This window comes from Apus apus, chromosome 1 (genome assembly GCF_020740795.1).
Source record: "Apus apus isolate bApuApu2 chromosome 1, bApuApu2.pri.cur, whole genome shotgun sequence".
In the NCBI taxonomy this organism is placed as follows: domain Eukaryota; kingdom Metazoa; phylum Chordata; class Aves; order Apodiformes; family Apodidae; genus Apus; species Apus apus.
The window spans coordinates 27,252,444-27,276,825 of record NC_067282.1 but is presented as its reverse complement, the minus strand read 5'-3'; positions in this window follow the sequence as shown (position 1 = coordinate 27,276,825).

The following is a 24,382-nucleotide window of genomic DNA, read 5'->3' as shown; positions in this document are numbered from 1 at the left end:
ATCTGTGCTGGGGTTTTGTCTCTCGGTGTTAACCTCTACCAAGCAATTACACCATGGCAGTGATGCAGCCTATTCCCAATGGAAGGTTTGTATTCCTTGAGCACTTCCCAAGCACTGAAAGAAAGAAGGAGGTGATTTAATTTAACCCTTCTGGTCTGGCAGAGGAGCTAAAATGGTGGGGTGAACAGGGAAGAAAATCTTGCACATATTCCCACACTGCAGGCAGGTTTTGCTTAAACCATGTATTTTTAGATGAAGAGGAGCATTAAAGGCATCCTGGAGTGCTGCTCAGGTCCATTTTCTTCTAGTGCTTACAAAGATAATCAAATTCCATCATGAAAATAGCTCCTCATTAGAAGCTTGTTCTTTGATGAGAAGCCTGAAGCATTGTGGCATTTATGCAAGAGGGGCACAATCTTGCTTTCAGTGAGGATTTAGAAGTAAACAGTCTCATTTTAGTTGGGTTTGTGAGGATGGCTGAGCAAAATTACATTCGTGGACAGAGAATGATGACTTCTGAGATTGCAGGGTCTGGTTTTCACCATTGACACACCTGTAGATGCTTGGGGAAGTCCAGCTGCTGCTACAGTGGTGTCCAGCAGGACATTGGAGGGGTGTAAATCCCCACCCTGCCGAGGGGTGGTTGCAGCACTCTGGTCTCGTGATCTCCACAAGATGTCAGTGTAGATTTATTGGATTAGATATAAAAACCTTGTGCTGTTCCCCCTGGCAGATTAAAGCAAAAACTGTTTTAGAGCTGCACAATAGGTTTGATTGTGCTCTGGAATGTGTCGCCTGTGGAGGAGCAGTGTGGCAAGTGCTGGTGCCTGGGGAGGGGTGTGGGTGACACCCCGAAATGGGAGCAGAGCTCCTGGCAAAAAAAAGGGCAACGTTTTGCTCATATCAAGGTGTCCTTACCTCCCTAGCAATAAGTTGCATATGCATAATATGCAATATTAGGCTTGTGCAATAAAGTGCTCCATATTTTACACAAAGAAAAGCTGAAAGCCTGAAAAAAAACCTAGAAGGGCCAGCCTGGGTGGCAGGAAAAGGATCTGAGGGCAATTGATCCAACTCATGTATCAGAGAAGCTTAACTGCTGGCATGTGGCATCCAGAGCTTGCTTTGTTGCTTTAAATATAAGAAGTGGTCTTGCAATGTTGAACAATGGGCTGGGACCCTGCAAAGAAGCCAGGACATAGTGTCCAGCCCAAGGGAATTTCCTCTTCATCTCTTAACTCTTCTGCATAGCAGTCACTGCCTGTCAAGAGAAATATTTTCATGTCTTTCAAGGTGAGTTCAGATCCATGGAAGATTATCTGAAGCACTGTCGATGGGTGGTGGAGATGCTGACCCAAGCCCAGGTCTGGCCGTATGCGGGAGGCAGTCCCCCTAGCCAGGTTGGGCTTCTTCATGCCCCTGTACTGCCCAGCCTGTCCTGGGAAGGAATACGTGCCCTGGGCGTTGCTGGGCCAGCGGAGGTTCCCCTGGGCTTTCTGCTCCCGACTGCTGTGGCCGTGGCAAGGAAAGGCAACGTGGATGGCAGCCGCGGGGGTGTTTTAGAGCCAGCTTCCCTCTCTTCTCCCTTTCAGCCTCTGGTGTATATATTCCCCTTTCCCAACAAAAGCCAAGTGCAAGGCAGACCTCCCCCCTTCCCCCCACCTCGTGCCTCCTTGCAGCCGGGGCTGCGGTCCCCCCTGCGGCGCTGGGCTGGGCGGGGGTGGCCCCGCTCCCATCTCCGGGCCCGAAAGCTGCGGGAGCCGCCGAGTGATGATTCATTTATAGTCCCGGTGTTGCACCCTGTCACCCGTGAGGGAGGGGAAGGAGCGAAAGGTGACGGTATTTGTCAGCGGTGGCAGAAATAGCCGCGTTTCAGATTTCACTGGGGAAGCGGGGAGGCCGGGAGGGAGACCGAGACCGAGACCGATGCGGCGCTGAGCCCGTTCCCAGGCCGGCCGCGCAGCTGGTCGTTTTCTTTACAGGCAAGCATTTGCCCACCTAAATTTGCCTGAGACGTTCCCAGCCACTCCCCAGCGTTTGCACTGTACAGATCAGCTAGAGAGAGGTGTGTAAACTCCCTCTCCCTTCAGTGAGTAGTGTGCCCACTCGCCCTGGGGACAGCAGAGACAACTTTTCTGGGGTCGAGGGGTTCCCAAGGAGGCACTCGCATTTTCCATGCCCTGCTCCACTCAGGCCGTGGTCGTGCTGGAGGGTTTTTCTTATTTTTTCTGATGGCAAAGTGGTTTTGCTGGTTCATGGGCTGGACTCTGACCACATGCCTGCTGTTCACCCTGGGGTGCTCTCCCAGGCTACCCGGGACAGGTGATGCTTTGCAAAGCCAGGCAGTTACAAAAAATAAGGGATAACCTTACCTTTAGGGCTGATATTTAAATAGAATGAATCCTGACGCTCAGCTCACTGTAGCCACGTTGGATGAAGGAAAACACAGAAAGGAAACAGCCACCGGATTTGAGGGCAAAGCTGTGAGCTTGTTCCTCAAGTTAGTGATTACTCCCTGAAATCAATGGCATTGCTCAAGAAACTGCCATTTTTTGATATAGGAAGACTTTACTGTGTCACCCTAAGCCTCCCTGGTGAGGAAGTGTTTGCTTAGTGCTTTCTGAGAGGAAAAGTGGAACTGGAGCCACGTATTGACAGCTGCTCCTAAAAACCTCCCATTTCCTTTGACCAGGGTTTATTCCATTATACGTAAATATTAGACACAACGGCCATAAGGTAGCAGCAAGTGCACATCTTCATTTTTTAATTTATTTTTTTTTGTAAATCCAGTTGTATAAAGCTGAATTTACAAGCCCACAGCCTCTAAGACAAAATGGGAGGAAATAAAATAAAAGGAACACTTCAAGTTTAGCTCAATTTCAAGCCGTGAATTTCCATTACAGCAGCATTTCTCTCACTGTAATCAGAGGCCATGTTTTGCTAAAAAAGGCCTTGTGATCATTGTGTTTAAAAACCTGGGAAACATTGCTCCAATTGAATTATTGGAAGTTACTTTTTCCCCCTTCCTCCTGAAGCAACTTCATTTTTAAAATCAAGGCTTGTTTTAGGACAGTCACAAGATACACAGGCTTGAGTGTGGTGGTGCTTTATCAGATTGGCAACGATGCTAAGCAACAACATCCAGACCTGGATCGTGTTGGTATCGTGAAGGTGCAAATTTGAGCTTCTGATTGCTCCAAATTCCGAGCAGCTGCCAGACACATGAAAGGGTGGTTGCCTGATTTCAAGGCTGCATCAAAATGATTCCTCTGTCATTGCAAGCCATGGTGGAGAGGGGTGAATCATTCAATCATAAAATGGCTAGGGTTGGAAGGGACCTTAAAGATCAGCTAGTCCCAAACCCCCTAGACTAGACCTCTTCCACTAGAGCAGGCTGCACAAAGGCCTGTCCAACCTGGCCTTGAACACTTCCAGGGAGGGTGTATCCACAACCTCCTTGGGTAACTTGTTCCAGTGTCTCACCACCCTTACTCTAAATAATTTCTTCCTAATGTCTGACCTAAATCTACCCTCTAGAAAGGTAGATGGAGGCTTCCTAAAGCCATGCAAGACATCCCCACGCCTGGAGGGGCTGAGGTAGATGGGCTGCCCTGCTCTGCAATGGCTGCTGCAGAGGACCCTAATCTGAGGAGCATTTGCAAGTGTGAAAATTCTTAACAAATGAAGCTCGGCTCCTTTGCCTATTTAATAATTTTTAAAGACCTGGTGAAGCAAGATCACTGGTCTTTCCAGGTACCTGCTCTGCCTCTCCTGCTCACCCAGCTCCCAACACTGTTTTGTCACTCACTCACAGAAGCAGTGAAGGTCTGACCCTGAGTGTTGACTTCCACAGGAGCTTTGCCATTAATGCTACTGCACTCAGCATCAATCCCCATGTGAGACAAGACCGGTGTTTATGCTCAGGGTGTCAGGCTGAGGCCACCCAGCCTCTGGGTTCCTTCTGGAGGAGACTTTGTGTTGTGTATCTGCCAAGGAGAGATTTTGGAGGGGATGTCCTTCTTCCAGGCTGCATTGACTCCCTGGGTACGTGTGTACCATATAATGTGTAGGTTTGCTTTGAGCATAACTGCCACCCGAGGCAGTTTTTCTGCAGAGCAATGATAATAGGACTGACTAAAACTGTAACTAAAATACCCAACCCTGACATTTTTCCACCATGAACCAACAGACTCTTTTTCAAAGCTTTGCCCTGCCCTCTGTTTCATGGTGGTTCATTTGCTGCATGGGAAAATAATGGTCAAGGGGAGAGGGGAGCAGGCTTTTCACTTCTGAAGGAATGTGTTCTCTTCAGCACCAGGCAGCAAGTGAGCTGGGCTTGGGTGGGCTGATGCCTGGTCCACAGCACCCGTGTCCCGATACCATGTCATACCTATCTGCACACCCTTCTGGCCTGGGGCTGTAGCTCCCACAGTCCCACAAGCACCCAATTTCACAAAATTTTAAAAGGAACCTGGCTTTCTGTCTCAGCAGTGGTGTTATTTGGAGATTGAAAGAGCCTACTCAAGGCTCATTCCCAATTTTTCACGGCTGCTGGCAATAACTTTTTCTTTGTCTCTTCTTCTGCAGCATGTTCCCCAAATGGATGTTTAATCAGATGCCAATGTAGGAAGCAGACAGCTTTCATCTGTCTTATCACCACCACTGAAGAATTTCAACCACACTGTGGTGTCGGGTGCATTCTGCATCCCCCACTAAGCCTTTCCCAGGTCTCTTTTTGTGGTCAAAGTGCCATGTCAGTAACAGGAACAGGCTTGGTCATGGCCAAGGAGTCCAAAGCCAGAGCTAGTGCCTGGTCAAAGGACTATGGGAGATGTCCATGCTCCACTCCAGGATCTCCAGTGTCTTGAGACCCAGGAGCATCACCTCTGGCCACCAGACAGAGCCAAGGGGGTGAGTGCTGCAGCTTTCCCTCTCACCCAGCCCTGGGAAAAGTGCTGAGACCTGTTAATCAGCTCTTCTCCCTCCTCATCACCGTGTGGAAATGGGAAAACCCACTCCTCACCTCTGCCAGCCAGGTTGGGAGAGTCTGTGTTTACTTTCCACTGCCTTATGTCTGGAGGGAGGAGAAGGGAGGATGTGGAAAGGGAGAAGCTTGTGATCTGGTGGGTCCCTGTTGAGGACCACACTGAGGTCTGCTGAAACATAAAATGAGCAGACAAGGTGAGCAGTCAGGGGTGTGGCACCCTTCCTTGTATAGAAACCTTCTACTGAGTTGTACAGCATAGGCCAAAGTGGGAAGGCTAACCAGAGAAAAAATCTGTCCCACCTGTGGTTGTGTCAGGGGTGTCTCTGGATGCTATTTGTAACATTTAATTATTTTTTTTTTTTTTACTTGTCCCAGTTCTTGCCAGCCAGAAGGCTGCTCAAGCTGCTGCATAGGAAAGAAAATGGCATTAAGCTGGTAAAAAAGAGGGAAACTCTTTTGCTGTTTTTTTTTTTTTGGTTGTTATTGTTAGTTGTTGTTTTCATAATTTTGCCATCCTCACTTTGGTGGGCGCTGAGATTTCCTGCACACCTGGCTTGAACAAGAGCCGAACGTGGCGATTAATAAGATGCGAAAGGGTGGAGCAGCACACAGACATGGAGGTGAGGCTGGGTTAATGCTTGCCAAAGGAAAAAAAAAAATTAAAACAACTTCTTGGCAACAAGCACCAGGGGTATGTGCCAGGGTGGTGACTGCTGGGGCTGTGGGAGGGGTCAGGCAGCTGGGCGAGGGGGAAGCTGGCAGAGGGAGCACAGCCCCTGCCTGCCCCAGCCTATTTCTGTGAGGTGCCTGGAGCAGGGTGAGAACCTCTTGGAGAACGAAAACAGCTTCAGGGTTTTATGGCTGTGGCTCACCTCTGTGGTGTGCAGGAACGCTGATGGGCACTGAAGGAGCATCCCATGTATCTGACTTGCCTGTGGCCTGCAGTTGCCAGCATTGCGTACCTAAGTCAGGAGGAGCTGTTACGTCTGCAAGAGGAGGTGAAATCAGGCATAAAATATGAAACATGGGAAGAAAATAAATCCCGTGGCAAGTTTCCCTTTTATTTTTTTTTCTCTCTATGCTTAAAGAAGAGAAGCTCAGGGGCTTGGAATCTTCCACAAGCATTTAGCTTGGTGTGTTGGCTCCAAACCCACCGTACTTTGAGCATAACCCCTTTACTTTGCTGTGGTGTGGTGTCACAGTGTCAAGTGGGATGAGCGGTGTCTCCTCTGCCCTGGCAGTGTGACCCTGCCCAGGAGTAAATGAATGCAGTGGCTGTCAACTAACTACAATAAAAATTAAATGTTGCTGTTAACACACCTCACCTCACTCCAGTTCTCATAATTAGGCCAGATAGAGCAGCTACTAATATGAATAGTTTCTGTGGCTTCCCTCACACAGCCTTTGCAGCTGCAGTCCCTGATTTTAATTGGACTATGGAAAGACATTACCCTTTTCTGAACCATTTGCTAGACGTGCTCACTCCCACAAAGGGTGACACATGATTTTACTGCACAGAAGCCAAACATAACAAATCAACAAATAACCTGTGGTGTCTGATAATCCAGGTGACGTAGGTGAATAATTGCCTAGAAACTTACAGGAAGACACTTGAATGCTGGGGTTTTTTTGCTGGTGACAAATGAGCAGTATCAGATTGCATGCTTTGGCTTTTTGCAGGAATGGAGATAAGGACTGAGTCCATGATGTCTAGGGCTAAGTCAGTTCAAAGGTCCTTGACAAGAGTTTGTCTGTGGGAGGAATGTGATTCACTCCCCATTAAAATAGTCCTACATAGAGACAACTACACTGTGCCAAGTTGCTCTTGCTGGAGGGGAGGGGGGTAAGGCTGTCCATGCTATCCCATGCCACTCAAGAGCTCCTGAGTCCACCAGGTGAACAAAACCCATGGTTCAGGGATTATGAAGTCAAAGTGAAACAACATATCCCTCTAATCCAGTATCATGTGCAGCACAAGTTTTTTTTTGTTGTGTTTTTTTTTTTTTTCCTGAAAAAAACGAGCAAACAAGCCCAACACTTGGGTCTTAATGATTTCCAGCAATGGAGAGTCAACAGCATCACTGGCTGAGTTGTTCCAGCGGTTAATTATGCTGATGAAGTCAATGGAGTTACTGTAAACTCAAGTTATACCAGTGTGACTGAATACAGAATTTGGCCTAGTTACCCAAAAGGAGCAGCACTTTGAAGTCTCTGTATGTCTTTAAATAAAATTATTCTCCAGCAGAAGGTGTGGAAATGTGAGGCTTTTCCTCTAAAGCATACGACAGCAGTCAGTTGGTCTCCAGTATACTACTGGAATATTAATATCAAATCCAAATTCCACCCATGTTTGAGACAGTTAATTGGACTTATTTAATACATAAGTCTGTCTGTCATCGTTAGAGCTATGTTGCTGCTGGCTGTGATAACATTTTTATCTGTTAACTTCCAAGCTGCTACGACTAACACCAGCTACTCCTGAAATGAGTCAGCTAACTTTCCTTTTAACCGTTTGCTCTGCTCCCTGAAGGTGTTATGAATGTAGTGATATGACGAGCTGGTCGACACTCATTCTTTTAAAGCTTATGTAGCAATTTTAGTGTCACAATAGGCTTTCTAAAAAATGGGGTCAGAGTTTTGCAGCAGCTGGGCAAGAAAGAGTTCCCACCTCACTGCGAAGACCTGAGTGAAAACAATTGTTTTCATTTATTTAAAAAGCATCTTATAATGGAAATTGTGGTTACAAGATCAAGGTTTTTGTTTCTACAGGAACAATTCTTGCAGGGTATCTGAATTATCCAGAAATTGCCAAGGTGGTTTTAGACTTAAACTGGATCATAAGGAAATACATTGCAAACCACTGCAACAAGTCATTACAAATCACAATCAATTGGAGTGATTAAAGCTCTGAAATCTCTCCTGAAGTTGCATTAATGAATGATAAATTGCATGCAAATGGTGCTGTGGTTCTCAGTCCCAGCCAAATCTTCTTCCTCTCACCCCTCCTCTTGCCCAGCACACTGGAAGGTTTTCCCTTGAGCTGATGTTCTGATAAATGGCTTTTCCATGCCAGGTGAAATCTCCCCTGAGGGACTGGGGACATTTATCCTAGAGAAAAGATGAAGGCTGTAGCTTGTTACACCCTAAAAAGATTTTAACCTCTAGAGACTAGTCACATCCTTACTCAGGTAAAATATTTTCAGACTAGCTAACTTATCTCTTCACATGAAAATTATCTGTGGTATTCTTCTTAACTTCCTGTGCCTAACTGCTGGTGCTATAGTTGCTATACATGGCCAAGAAGCTACCTTTTCCCACTTGAGATGTGAACAGAGGGCTTCAGCATATACTTATATTTTTTAAATTATTATTATTTTTAATTATTTTTAATAATTTGCATAAATATTTTTAAGCTTAAGAAGTCTCTTGGATGATGTTTATTCAGTGTTTCAATAACCTCCTGTGAAAATGCTCACACAGGATTATTCTTTCTATTCTGTGATGATTTACTTATTCCTCCAACTCAGTGTTTGTTTCATGCTGATTATAGGGGCCATAAAATCATGGCACTGAAATGCATCTTCTCCAGAGACTGCATGCTTTCTTTGCTGGGAGAAAATAAGGAATCACACCCCAGAAGATACTTTCCAGACAGACAATAGAGCCTACTCTCCTGATGCTGCAGAGCAGGGTGATAAGATGTGGCTATGACAGAAACCTGCTGTTGCCAGAACTGACCAGGAGCGGAGGGTGATGGATGTCACTGGGGTATATTCCTGGCTGACAGCATCTGAAGATGGTTGCATAAATCATAATCCTCAGTCCATCTTCTTGGGAGCCCAGAAAGGCTGATGTGGTTGGTGGGACATGGACGAATTTGAGCCCTTGAAAGGCAGAACAGGATGACAGTTCCTCCATGCCTACTGCACTGGTGTGAATGCTGCCTGCATGGCAGAAACCTTTTATAATGTCCCTGTGATTTATCCTCACCCAAACCATCCAAAATAAAAAACAAGAAGACATTCCTGATTACCCAGCACTCACCTGCCCATGCCCACTGGGAGGCAGACAGGGAGGTCCACCTCCTGCTCCAGCCACGAGGCAGATGTGCCTACAGACATCTGTGCACATTCCCAGAAGAGCTGTGGTGTAACTGCTTAGTGGCAAATACCAGCTTATAGTGTTCTGGGATCCTTCCCCACATGCTCCTTTCCTCTTTAGAGGAGAGATTATCTCAGCCTATAAACACCCCTGTAGCAAGACAGCTTTGTGCAGCTCCACTCTGAGTGGCAGAGGTAATGGTGAGGATGCTCAACATAAGGAAACCTATGCAGCACAGGATGTGTCCTCCAGGCTGCTCTGCTGCTGAGTGCCCTTTCGATACCATCTCCTGCAGCTACTGCACTGTGATAAACCACAGCCCCACCACAGCAGCAGCACCGAGAGCACCATCAGCTCATCTGCAGTGCTGTGACAGGCACTGCTGGGAAAAGCTGTTGACACCTGCTTTAGGATGCTCCCACATCCCAGCACAGCATGAATGTCCCTCAGAGGCTGGGAGAAGTGACCCAGATCCAGGGTATCATATCTGCCTGGAGGCTGCTGCTGCAAAGTGGTGCTTCTTGATGCAATTGCTTCTTAGTGACAGGAATGAGGTAGGTGTGTTTTAATGAAGAGTGGCTTTAGCTTTGCTGTGAGTCTCTGTGTGGGAGAACTGCTGTGCTCTTGGTCAGTGCTGTGGGTGTGTTCACCCTGCTCTTCTGCTCGGCCATCAGCCCCGGGTGCTGCATGTCACCCCTCTGGCTCTAGCCAAAAGTCACCAGAAATTTATCCTTGCTGTCAGTGCTGGTGGTGGTCAAGGAGGTGATGAGCTGGACTGATAATTGTGTCTTTTGTAGAACAGCAGATAAGCAAACATTTGAGGAGGAAGAAACTGGTGAGAGAAGTAGAACTTGTATTTCTTATGATATCAGGATATTAGTGCTTGACTAACAGGCTGACATGATCTGGGGCTGTTTCAAGCCATGTGGCAAAAGAACCAGCTGGTCTTGGAGGCTGAGCATATTCCTCCTTTTGTGAAAGTCTAAGGGCTGTCTCCCCAGTTGGTCTGTTTAGATTTAATAATCACCTGAAAGGAATCAGTAGTGCCTGCCTAAACACCTAGTACTACACTTTATCCATACAAATATGCACGTGATTCTGTGTGTACCAGAGGTTCATCTCATGAGGTATCACAGCATTTTTCATTTTTTTTCACTTCCTTTATAAGAATTTTCTATTTTTACCTTCAGCTGTTACTTACTGAGTTAGAGGGACACATGTGCAGAGGATATTCATCCCTGGCATTCGTCCCAGATGATCTGGAAAGCCTTCATGCACAGGTCTGTTCTTACCTTCAAGAGTCATGGTATAGCTTCTCTTGGAGAAACCTGACATCTGACCCTAGCATTGCCCCTCCATTCTTGTGAACAGCTTTATGGTTTGCATGTCTGAGGGTGTGCACCACCTTTCTATCTATCTAGTTCACAAATACTTCTGAAATGATCCTGTAGCTCTGAGCTGACCTCGAGATGCAAAACCAGTTTTGCTTTTCAAAACCTTTCCTGCTGCTTCTTGGTGCAGCATCACTCAGTGAATCAGGGCCTCACTTCTAATGGTGAAGAGTCCCCGTTCTCATCCCATTCATAGTAAAAATGATGTTTCTGGCACTGAATGTAGCTGTTTTCTGAAAACTGTTTCCTGAGACTGTTTAATCTTTTCCTTTATAACCGTGCAGATTGTGGATGCTCCACTTCTTAGTAGGTAGCAAAAGCTCTTGTCTGAAGATAATTGCAAAAAGGTTTTGCTTCTTTCAAGTGAAACAGCTCTGTGGAGAGTCAGACATTGCTGGTGTGTGTTTCTTGCCATGCTTTATCCAGTATTCCACACAGTTTCCTCTAAGTTGATTCTTGGTGCTTATTCTCCATGTCTTCCTGGACCCTCACTTTGTGTCCCCTTTCTGTGCACGTTGTGTTGAATTAGTTCTTTCCTTCACAAAAAGGCAGGAAATTCTCTAGCCGTTGTCAGTGCATTCCCAGGATTTTTCAGCACCCTGGAATCCCTAGTTGTTGCTCTGATATTCCTGCTCCACTGGTCGTCCTTCCTCCCCATGGCTCTTTGCCCTGCCTCCACTTCGGATGTGAAATCAGCATTCTCTGCTGGTAGGTAAGGTGAGCCCAGTGGCAGAATGCCTATCAAAGATGAGGCTTTGTTATAATAACAGGTTAACAGGTGAAGGGAGCAATCTGGGCAGGGAGAATCTACCTTATTGTGGAGAGATTGCAGTACCAGCTGACTCAGTCAGCCACTCTTCCAAACAGGAATATTCTAGTCTCCTAAAGGCCATCGGTAATTTTTACTGTAATCTGTGCAGAGGGATCAAACTTGAAAGTCCTTATCTGTCTTCACTCCCTTTCCACTGACATCAGCCCATTTTCAGGTCAACATACTAATTTTTCAGTTGCTGTGAAGTCTACTACACTGGCATGGTATTCTGAAGTGAAGTCAGTAGCAGAGGTTGAACAACACTCATAGATTACTTATTTATATAGCTTTTATCAAAATACAAAGATGCTTTAAAATAATAACCTTTTATGAATCACATCAATCCTATTTTTACACAGTAATATCAAGCATACAATTTTACATTTATTTGTGAGTTTATTTTACAGAACAGAAAATGGTTTGCAGTTCCATCTGAAGAATGAACGTCCAGGTTATGAAATGGTGTTGCATATAGCATGGCTGCTACCTTTGATTTCTGGTCTGGATTGATGTGATTCACTTTTGTATAAAGAAAATGCACACTCTCTAAGCCTTCACTGCCATTGGGTACCTGTCAGGCATCTCAAAACTTAGCAGTATGTGAAGGTTTTCCATCCAGAATTGAAGTAATGGCACTTGCCTTCAAACATGGAATTTGCCTCAGAAGTTTTCAGTTGATACTGACATAGATTTGATCAAACATTTGACAGACCTTAAGAAAAAGAGGCAGTCGATTGACACCTGGGAATCAAAGAATCATAGAACCATTTAGGTTGGGAAAAGACCCTTAAAGTAATAAAATCCAACCGTTAACCCAACACACTGTCAAGTCCACCACTAAACCATGTCCCTAAGCATCGTATTTTAAATACCTTTAGGCACTGTGACTCCACCACTTCCCTGAGCAGCCTGTTCCAGTACCTGCCAACCCTTTCAGTGAAGAAATGTTTCCTAATATCCAGTCTAAACATCCCATAGTGCAACTTGAGGCCACTTCCTCTTGCCCTATCACTTGTTACCTGGGAGAAGAGACCAACCCCGACCTCCCTACAACTTCCTTTCAGGTAGCTGTAGAGAGTGATAAGGTCTCCTTCCCTCAGCTTACTTTTCTCCAGGCTAAACAACACCAGGTCCCTCAGATACTCCTCATAAAACTTGTGCTCTAGACCCTTCACCAGCTGGGTAGCTCTTCTCTGGACATGCTCCAGCACCTCAATGTTCTTCTCGTAGTGAGGGGCCCAGAACTGCACACAGCACTCGAGGTGTGGCCTCACCAGTGCTGAGTACAGGGGCATGAGCACCTCTATACTCCTGCTGGTCACACTATTCCTGATGCTGGCCAGGATGCTGTTGGCTTTCTTGGCCACTTGGGCACACTGCTGGCTTTTATTCAGCCAGCTGTCAATCAGCACCCCCAGGTCCTTTTCCTCTGGGCAGCTTTCCAACCACTCTTCCACAAGCCTGTAGTGTTGCCTGGGGATGTTGTGACCCAAGTGCAGGACCCAGCACTTAGCCCTGTCAGTGCTGAAGGCAGATTACTTTTAATACTGCTTTGAGGGATGGCTTTTTTGATCCTGTCAGTGATGTGACTGTGAAGCCTGAGCCAGAGCCAAAGCCAAAGGTAACCAAGTCTTTTGCTCATTGGTGATCTCTGATGTCTGATTTTGTGCGGTTTGGGATTACCCTTGAAGAATGAGCACAGGCTATGGAAGCAGCTGCACATATTTCTAGTGGCCTACAGGAAAGATTGGCTTTGCACCCAGCTGTAGAGGTGTGAAGGTAATTCATGTTCAGGTCAGCACTCCTCTGTGTTGTATCCACCAAGTCAAAACTGAGGACTGCTCATCTTTTGAGGCTTTCAGGCCAGGCTTTGGATAAACGAATTTTCTCTGCCTGTTGTTCTTCCTCAACTAAAAATGGAGCTGAAAGTGGTTGTCAAGACCTAAACATTAAGTTTTAGATGCCCAAGCCATGGCAGATCAATCTTACCCACATGTTCAACTGCTGAATGAAGCCAGAGGCAGGCTCTTGAAGGCCTATTTTTCCAATAGTCTTGGCCAGCACAAAACCAACTCAAAAGCTTCTCTTCCACCTTATGACTGGGAAGCTTGCAGGTACTTTCCCCTTTGCCTGGAGATACTGTTAGAAGGCAGCAAAGGGCCGTTTTACTGCCATGACAAGTTAATTAACTCCATTTTCCCCCAACTAAGCTGAGTAAAGGTTTTGTGCAAGGCACACACATTATATCAAGAAACAGGGTTTTTCTTCCATGTTCTTGCTGTGCCCACAGTGACACAGCTTACAAAAGCTCTTGTCTTCTCTAAAGGAAAACCATACTCCTGAATTGTTTACAACAGCCTGGGTTGCTCTTTTGGTTTCAAACTAAACTCGCTGCATTAGAAGAAATCCCCGTTGTGAATTGCCTGCTTCCCTCACCAAGCCCTCATGAATCATCCACAGGAGAGCAACACGGCACCGCTACCATGCTGAGCGCAGCAGCTGCCAGTCTGCTCTCCTTGTCTGCTGCAAGATGATGCCCAACATAAGCATTCAACAGCTTTTGTGGGTCCTTCATATGGCTTTTAAAATTGTTGGCCTTTCTTCCCCCCCCCCCAGTTGATGAAAACAAGATCTGCCACCGAGGTTTTGCACGGAAGGTTTCCAGATACCTTTTCGCAGCAGGGTTGCCTATGACAAGAAGAGTAACAAGCCTTTGTAAATCAGGAAACTTACTCCACCGTGCAATCTGTGTAGGAAAAAGTTCAGTTGCCACTTTTTGTGCTTGGCTCTGCCAGTGCAGATTAACATCTTGCAGCTTCGATTCCCGCAAAGCACTCTCAAAATATTTGTCACAGACTCCTATTCCTCGAAAACTACGGGAGCAGAGCAAGCTGTGCAGCACAGCATGCCAGCACGCTTGTGAAAAATCCCTTCTGGATGCCTCTCACTTCCCTGCTTACCATCTACCTTTGCACTGCTATCGTCATTTTCTTGACCTTGTGTTTTACCTCCATGGCACTTACCCACTTCCTTGCTCAGCTGCAGATCTCCTTGGCTGGCTCAGACATTGCTGCACATGCAGTAAGGTGTCAGCTAGACAGCAAACCCACTGAGGAAGAGACGTGCTGATTTCTTCTGACATTGGCATATGAATTGGATTAAAGTGCCAAAGAATCCATTGACGTAGGTGTTTTTGTAGACCCACTTGTACAACCGCACAGATGTTGCTCAAATAGATGTTTTTTTTCCGACCACCATAAGAAAATCTTGGGTTTGATCATGGGAGAGTTGTCACTACCCATGCTGTGGCAGTGGTGTTTGGGATGAAGAGTTGTGTAATTGATGTGCCAGTGATGCACAGCTGATGCTTTGCAAACCACCCATGTGGCCACTGAGCTACTCTGGCTGCTGATTTCACAGCACCAGCAACCACTGAGTTTCCTTTCTCACCTGCAGCTGGATCAAGCTGAAACCCTAAGAGGGTGTGAAGGTGATTTGAGTGACTTCTTCTGTGGGGACCTTCTTCTGGCTCTGTTGGGCCCTAGACCCCTGTCTTGTCCCTAGAGAAAACAGGAGTAGAGGGGAAAGATTATTATGCAAACACATAACCCTGCAAAACTGCAAGAGGACAAACACTTATTCCTGAAGACCTGTCAGAAAAACAAATACAACCAAGAGCTGTTCTGGTGACTCAGAAATATTTGGCCATCACTGCCAGCAAATGATAACCCTTGATAACCAGTCAGCTGCTGAGAAATTTGGTGTATTCAGTGGTGAGTTTTACAATCTCCCCTCTCAGCTACCAGATTTTAATAGCTTTTAGGAATGTGATGACATCTTTTTGGGCTTCTTTGCCCTTGTCCTTCCTCTTTGTTGTCTTCTCCCTTTCTTGTCCTTCCCATCCTGCACAGAGTTCTCCACAAGGTGACTGAACTTTGCCTTCTTCACTTTTTTCCTTCTCTTCAAGCTGCCAGGTGTTCAGCACTGGTTAAAGTTGGTGCCCTGGACCATTCTGAACGATGAAGGTGCCAAGACCAGAAGACAAGTGTAAATGGCAGTTACTGCCCATTGGTCAGTCTCTAGGGTGGCAAACCTGGAGACTGTTGGTGACAAACCAAGTAATGTCCCAGCCTTGGGCTCCTGCCTCTGTAGCTTCCTTCTCCTCAACCTTAGTGCTCTGGAGAGGGTAGGTCCTTTCCTCACCTCTGTGCTTTTCAGCAGGCTGAGCCATGGAGCCTGGCTGATTTGAGGAACTGTCTTTAGATGGGTTACACACTGCTGGGATGAATTTTGGGTGTTTCTCTGGAGAAGAGTGTACATCTGCTTCACACCCTCAGTGTCCCTCTGTTAAAAGGGGGCTGAGGAGGAAGTACCTAGACAGAGTCAGACTGGTGCCTGTATTTGCACTCCTGATTTAGTTTCAATATTAAAAAAACAACAACAACGCTCCACCTCATTAGATTCACATGATGAAGCATCAAAGAAAGTGCCTCTTTAGGGAGGCTGAGGAGAGCCCACAGAGATGTGGGTTGCTGTTATTTGTCTGAATGGTGCCTCCTGACATCACGAGTGGTTGGAAAGGCTTGTTCAGGAACAACAGAGAAGGCAGCTCTGCCTGACTCTGCCTTAACACAACATTTTCAGCAGCTGCAATTGCATTTCTCATTTTTCCTTATAGAAATCTTATTTTGCAGGAAGTTTGACATGCAGAGAGGGCAATGTCTTTTGCATCTTGTGAGAAAAATGTGCTCCTTGTTTGTTTGCAAAGTTACTTTTCAACCACAACACAGAGATTTTACAAGGAGTAAGATGAGGTGTGTAAGCAGAAGAGAGAAAAAAGCTGTAAGAAAAGGTTTCACTAAAAAAAATTGTAGGAAAACATCAGCTGAAAGGAAAACACATCTAGCAGGTCCTGCTTTTCTGCACTGAATTTCCTGTAATGTGAAGATGCAGTTTTGCAACAAAACTCTACAAGGCTCAAGTTTTTAACAAATATACATTAAGAAATTATTTATTATTTATTTTTGTCCCTTTTCCATTTGATTCTGATGTTGAGTCCTTCTTCAAGTGTGTATCCTAACACTCAGTGGCCATCACTGCTGGAGACTCCTGGGCAGAATGCTAGCAAGAAATGCTGAGAGGGCCTTGGTGAGCCAAAGAGAGAGCAGCCAGCTGTCTGATGTACCACTTCACCAAGAGCTGTTGGTCTCTGGCATCCCTGAGCCCACTGGTTGATGTGTTGTGCCTGCTGGTTTGGGACAGAGCACCAAACCTGGTGTCTTCCTGCAGCACTGCCTGTCTTTGCTGGAAACACTGCAGGGAAGAGCAACCCTGGGGGTGCTCACTCTAGACTTGTGGGTGCTGCAGGACAATGCCAGTGATGCCCCAGGATTAAAGGGAAAGGAAATGTTAACTGGCTGCTGTGTGGCAAAAAGTGAGGAACAGGACCAGCTTTGCAGCACACACTCGACCAGGTGAGCTTGGAATCATTGAATCATTTTGCTTGGAAAAGATCGTTAAGATCTTTGAGTCCAACTGTTAACCTAGCACACTGCAAACTCCACCACAGAACTATGTCCCTAAGCATCATATCTACATATCTTTTAAGTACCTCCAGGAATGGTGACACAAACTTCACTGCAGTGTAAAATTACTTCTGATTGCACCAGGCACAGGAGCTCTGGATCTACTCACCCATTAAATCACAAGGCACACTGTGGTGGGGATGTGAATGTGGCCAGGGTGAGCTCTCTGGGAGACACTCATGCTGACCTGCCCTGGACACCTGTGGAGGTCTGACAGTCCTTCAGTGCCCTTAAAGTGTTATTGTGGCTTCTATTTTTTGTAAAAGCTCCAATTTCAGGAGCTTTGATTCAAGTCCTCTTTCTTCTTACATTGACCAACTTTCATTTCTCTTGTTTCATGCTCATTTTCTTCCTTCCTATTTTTTTCTGTCCTTTCTTGCTGATTTTCCCTTGTTGTGACTTTGTTTTGTGATTTCCATGTCTCCCTCCACCTTTTCCTCCTTGTCTTTTTCCTCTCTGCCTACTTTTTTCTTTCTCCTTCTTCATTGTATTGTCTATTCTCCAGCACCTCTGGCACCCGTCAGAGAGGACAAGGCACCCCTGTAAATCTGTGCCTCAATGAACCGATCCCCATCCCAGCAAAGAGGTGATACCAGAGAGTCCAGTTGCTGTTTGAGATTCTAACTTTATTTTTTTGGTGTATGTTTTTGTTTTGTTTTGTTGTAAGCTTTTCCAGCAGCCAGCAAGGTTGGTAGCCTCAACTGGAGCAGGGTGAAGTGGGTGGCTTTCAGGGAGCCAGTGGTCCCTGTGTGTGTTTGCAGTTGCAGCAGCATTTGGGTAGTGTGTGGGTGGACAGGTCTGAACAGCCCCATCATTTACCCCTTTGCACTTGACACTTTTCTCTGCCTCAAGGCCCCTCCTAAATCTCCTTGGAGATCTTAATCTCCTTCTTGAATAATAAGACAAGCCACCAAGCTGCTGCTCACCATGTGCCTTCCTATTGCTGATCATGTGGTGTGAGCTTGTCTGATCCTGGTTGAGGTTCACTAGTAGGTGCTTGGCAGATGCAAGTGCAAAATTGAAACTACTGGTTGCTCTTCTCATCTGTTCTCAGGCTGGTACGGTTTGTGCCTCTGCCTTTAGGCAGAACCTGCCACTGGGACCTTGCTGGTTTCAGTTTCATCAGTATATTCTCCTCCCAGGCCAGGCATTGAGCCAGGTTTGCATTTGCAGCAACCAGATTTCAAAGTACTTAAACTGTTAACTAACAGCGTTGCAATGAGCAGGCATTTTTTTATACCCATTTTACAGACGGGTAAATAGGAGCATGGAGTTACTGTGTTTCACAAGAATGAGAGCTTAGCTGCCTGGGCTTGTCATCCTTCTGCTGTGGACCCTTACACTGTGGGCAGTACTTGTACACTACAGACCTTACCTGTTGAGTATCCTGACCAAACACTGCCTTCTCTAAAGTGTTAGTCACCAGCAGCATAGTAATATATGCATATATGTCAAAATATTACTATTATTGTCTAACCACATGTCTGTCTATATAAATCTAACATAAAATATATATGATGATACCATGCATATACATTTGTGTGGCATGTACATAATGCACTCATTTGTATGCAAATACATTTCTATACGTATATAAATATGCTTCTCAAGCATGGATTCAACAGTGGAAAAATACATTTGTTTTTAAAAGTCAGCCTTTCTTATGCTACAGCCTCTGTGCTGATTTTGGCTGTACGTTATTTTTCTCATTGGTGACAGGTAGCTATCAGTTTTCTGGAGAAACAAAGGGAAAGAAGATGAAATAGTTGTCAAGGATTGCACTGTACCATGCCATGAATTTTCCTTCCTACAGGCAGAAGAGAAACCACTGAATTAAACCGTAACTGTCAAGCGTCCTGTTTTCAGTTTGTTGCTCAAACACAATAAAATTATTTAATATACAAAAGCTATCATGCGAAGCCAGTCAATTTTTTCCTCCAGCAATATATCAAGGAAAACAAGAAATGAGAAGAGTGCCTGAAAATGTTGAAACATTGACTGTAGGATGTGGGAGAGTATTGTAATAGATCATATTTACGACAAAACAGAAACCAAACACCCTGGAAAACATACACACCACTTGAGCTGTGTTTACTTCCAGGCACATTGGCCTTTGCATAGGGGTGGGCCAGGTGATTCAGCTGAATCTGAAACCTGATAAACTCTTGCCTTCTGTTTTTGCATCACAGCCTGTGATTGCACATGACACATTAAAAACAGATATGGCTACGTAGACACTACCTTTGGTATTTAGTGTATTGATCCTGCTAAGGATAATTTCTCGGGCATATTGTACTTCAGTCTTTCACTTATGGATGCATGTGCATGGCTGAGAGAAGATATATGTTTCAATGGGAGGTCTGGAGCCTTGATGGTGAGAAGGTTGAGAGATGAGTTTGTGTCAAATATTTTCCTTAGTTTACCTTTTCTTCTGTTTATGAAATGTGGGACCAGCGTGTGTTTCCCAGCAATGTTTGCCTCATTTGAACTCATTCAGTGAACATGATTTTGTCCAAATGCTAAGTAACAGTCACACTAAGTAGGAATTCAAGCTGCATTAATTGCACCAACCAGTAAAGATGTATAATAATCTCTTTTCTTCAACTGGAAAAACACGAGCATTTCTGACATTAACTCTTGCACAAGAAAATTTAAAATTAAATTCTGAATCCTTCAAATAATGGAACTTAGAAATGGTTTCTGTGAAACTTTGCCCTCAAATCTTAATTGTTTATATTTTTTCAGATGCTGAGAATAAATAAGGTATGAACAACATCAAAGGAAATTGTCCAAAAATACACAGTAAATATTTTTATTAGCTATTTTTAATTTAAAAAATCCTTTCTTTTTTACTAAATGTTATTTTTAGTTTATTTAACTAAATATTTATTAAGGCATTTCTTTTAAGCCAGGGTGGTCCAGGAGGAGGATGCAGCAGCTGCTGAGAGAGCCCTCCTTGCAGCCACGTGGCCGCCCGTGGCAGGCAGTGAGGAGGTGAAGGAGATGACATTTGGCTGTTTGGGCAGCTGTCCCATCTTCAGCCCTGGTTCCTCATCTCCTCTGAGAAGAAGGAGTGAGCTGTCTGGAGACTGTGTAGGAGCTGGAGTTGCACCACGTTGTGAGAGGATCTGGCAGTTTTTCACTCCAAAATATATCTAGTGAGGCGGGAAGGTGCATGGCCAGCATTTATGAAGCTCTCTTGGCCCTAATTTCAGCCTTACAGATATAAATACATAACGACCTTGTTGCCCCTACTGGGAGCATTCCGGATTTTTCCCATGTCTAAGAAGGTGGAGCTGAGACTGGGTAACTTCAAACCTCTCACTAGCAAATACCCTGGCAACTATCTGGTGAAATGAGTTGTTTTAAGCCTAAGGACTGGGACTTGGTAGACCTGGCTTCAAGGTCTGTCTCTGTGCTGGCTTCCTCTGTGCTGGCTTCCGCACATTACCTGAGTTCACAGTGGCCTGATTTCCCCCCTGCAAAGTAGGACTAACCATCTTGCCTTTCTTTTGCCATCTCTTTGTGGTGCCTGGTTAGCCTGTTAGCTCAGCTTGGGAGGGCTGCAGCCCTTCTGGGACGTACAGGTGCTAGTGTGAGTCAGATAAGGAGAAATAACATAAACCTTTGTGCCAGGCAAGGCTGACTGCCAGTTGTTTTGCTTGAGCAAGTAATCCCTGGAGACCAGGATCATCCTGCCCATCATTTGTGGCTTGCACTGAGCCACCAGACACTTCTGGAGCCTTGAAAATCCAAGGGACATGATGGCAGGGGAAGAAGCAACTACACATTTCCTGTATGTTCTAAAGTGCAATGGGTAGAATTTGCTGGCCTGAAGACAGCTGGCTGAAAGCAAGTGTGAACTACTTGGAGCAAGAGCCTGACATCCTCATGGTCAGTGAGCTTCACTATCTGGGGTGGTGAATCACCTGTGGGGAGAATGTTCTCTCAACTGAGTGCAGAGGGGCCCTAAATGCAGCATCCACCTCTTCCTGGACCAGCCAGACCTTGACCTGCATGTGGGTGCTGCTGTGAGAGGCAGGAGATGAAAGACAAGACTGAAAGGCGGTGGAGGCGTTAGCACCACCAAATCGTGGGGAGGGGTTACCAGATAATTATATTCCCTCTGCGGTTCATGTGGTTGGTGGGGAGAGATGTTAACCTCCCAGGAGGTAACTCACAGCAGTGAAGTTCAGCTCCTGCTCTAGAACATGCTGTGGAGGGGCTGCCTTTCTCCAGTGGCTGTGTTAGAAGCCTCAGACTGTTTGGAAGAGCTTCAGGCACCTTAAACTCCCTCAGTTTTGTCAGTGTGAATGCCCCACGCACCTGGACTGTGTCCAAACCCTGCTGGGTGGGAAGACCCTCAGTCACCTTGAGCTAAGAGGAGATGTTCTTGAAGTGCCACACCACCCTTCTGGCACCCCAGCTCCTCAGAAATGCAGGCTGCAAACCAAAGTCAATCCCTTCTGAGAGATGTGGGAGGAAACCGGAGGTGCTGAACTCCCCCATCCTTCCTCAGAAAATAATCTTTATCCCAGCTCTCATGTACTGGGTGTAAACCAGTATTTCATCACTGCTTTTAGTCCAGTTAAAATGTTTGTACTCTCTCACTGCATACATACATACATACACGTAGAAAAAAAGCTGCACATATAGTACAAGTGCTTTCAACTTCATATAATCTCCTGCTGAATTTGATCAAAACCTCAGAAAATGAATTGTACAGACAGTAGTAAAAAGACAGTACAGATCCTGTATTTTGGCTGCCTCGAACCTGGCATATGAATAGAAGGCTCTGCTTTATTCCAGGGATGATAAAAGGCAATCTTCAGGTCTTTAATTTAAAAAAAACCAAACAAGTCGATGCTAAGGATGATAGAAGATATTGTATTGTAGAGGAGTAGAAAAACGGATCAGGAGTAGGAGTAGAGAAATGAAAAGGTGGAGTGTGGGAGGAGGCCCGTGGGAGTAGAAAATGAATTGTGGTGCATCCATCAGCATTTCGGCATTGTGGGAGATGAGATAAAGTTAACACTGTCATTTGTAGCTGCAGTAAAATTTCTTGTACTGAGCCATTGCTGTGCTGAGCTGTTTTGGGAGGGGAAAGCCCCCCTTCAGCAGCCAGATGGGTGTTTTTCATTGTAGTGTGTCCTAGGACTGGTGAATGGTGTTGGGGTATGCCAGGAGAGCAGTGCAGGTGGGGTTACAGCACACAGCTCTCGTGTCCTTTATGTTGTGCATGGCATGTGTGTTGCTTTGACTCTAAAACTGGTTGACATTAAAGGCTTCAACCCCAGATACTTAGCAAAACTTCGATGGAGAGAAGAAATCCTATGAGGAAAGCAGAAGATCACATATGAATGGACTGGGGCCTTAAAGAAGGATGCACGCACTCAGGCTGTTCGCCAAAGTCAGAGCAGACTGCCTGGCTTACTCATCCCAGGAAAGTGCACAGTATCATCTCATTGGCCTCATCCTTCCTCCAACTCTCTGCAGACCTGGGCCCAGCTGATAACTTGCAGTGCTCAAAATCCCCGCGGCAGGGCTAAGCTCTGCCTGTTGCCTTGTGAGTCACAGGGCCCTGCTCGCTGAGCAGACGCAGCATTTCAAAGGCTCTGGTTTTATCTCTCTTTACCTCCATGTCCCTCACCCTCCCTGCAAACTGCTGTCTGTATTTGCTGCTAAGTGTTGAGCTGCAAGAACATCGGTGATGTGGGGCACAAATGTGGGAGAGCCTCAACAGGAAGGTCAGTTAAGCGACGGCAACACCATGTGGGGCCGAGAAAGGGCAAAACATCCCTTATCCTGCAGAACGTGCAGGCTGAACTACAAGCACACCAGGGCTTCCTAAAATCCCCCAGTAGTAGCTTTCTTCTCAGTTTCCACAGTTGGTATTTGACAAAGGAAAGCTTTCTTTCTTTCTTTCTTTCTTTCTTTCTTTCTTTCTTTCTTTCTTTCTTTCTTTCTTTCTTTCTTTCTTTCTTTCTTTCTTTCTTTCTTTCTTTCTTTCTTTCTTTCTTTCTTTCTTTCTTTCTTTCTTTCTTTCTTTCTTTCTTTCTTTCTTTCTTTCTTTCTTTCTTTTTCTTTAAAAAAACCAACAAAACAAAATGAAAAACCAAAACAACCAAACTTCTATGTATACCAGTAGAAGTCAGGGAATAACATTTATACTTTTGACAAAATCAAAAAGCAAGAGGTGTGAGATTTAAAAAACCAAAAACAAACCTTAGAAGAAAGCCTGGGTAATGAATCCATTTCCTTTAGCAGGATGGGTGCCAGTCTGGCTCTTAGGATTTTTTTTTTTCAGATGCCAAGGAAAGAAAAAGAAAATGTTGCAGTGTTCTTGGGCACTTCTTTTGTTTTGGCTTCCATTTAACACGTCCATTCGTCGCCTGTCCCTGGCTGCTTCTCACCCTTATATAATCTCTGTTTCTCCAAGGCAGGGTGCTCTCCCTTACTGCAGGGCAACTACTGCAGCCGAGTTGTGTAACTCTGCCGGATAAAGCTGTTCCAAGCTGAAACGTGGCATGCAAGTTATTAGGCTGAACTTGGACTATTTTGCCTTTTTTTCTTTTTTTAACTGAAAAAAAAAGAAAAAAGAAGAAAAAAAAAAAGGGTTCTTCTAAAATCCGTGGGCTAAAGAACTCAGTTTTGTCAGTTGAATCCTTTTCAGGATTTGGAAAAAAAAAGAAATTACTTCAAGGCAAAGCAACTCTGAAATCTGACCAGCAGCCAATCTATAATAAGTCATAATCACCTTTGGCATTTGGGAAAAGAAACATGACAAAAACAGAGCTTTAAAATGTGATCAGTTACTATGCACTCACCCATATGTTGCACTACCTATAGTCAGGTGTCATTGCAGGTCTTCAGAAGTGTTTTCGTAAGAGGCAGCATGTATACCTAGAGGTATGATCTGTCACCAAATTATATGCTGTGGGCCAAAATCCAGTTTTATACTCTCTCTCCTTCATTACTGTTACACATTTTCAGAAAAGATTTTTTATGGGAACAATGAACCATATTTAAATAACCTTAATGTTCTCTGCCTTGATCCACGGAGGAGAGAGGAGTAACAGGTTAGTCGGCTGAACGGTAACAGTTACTCTGCTCCAGTGGTTCTTAACTGGCAACAACGCCATGGCTAGCAGTGAACTATGTGATTTACATGTCTGAAAAACGTTTTTTAAAGCACTCCTGCTACTGAAAACAAAAAAGAATTTCTAAAAAGAAGGGTTTGGCAGTTTAAACAAGGTGTTGAATCATGCCTCATCCCTGGGTTTCTCTAGCTTAAGCAAATGTCTTCCTTTTAATTTTAAGCAGAACCACACTTCTGTGCTGCCTGGAAAATGTCTCTTTGCATGTTTCTGGGCTCGCGAGCCAGAGGTAGCACGTCCTGTAGCTGCTGCCTCTTTGGAAGGGGGGAACACAACCCTTACTATATTGTGTGGCCTTGGGGTTCGTCGGGAAAAAGATAAAGTATGTTTATTAGCTGACCTAAAACGAA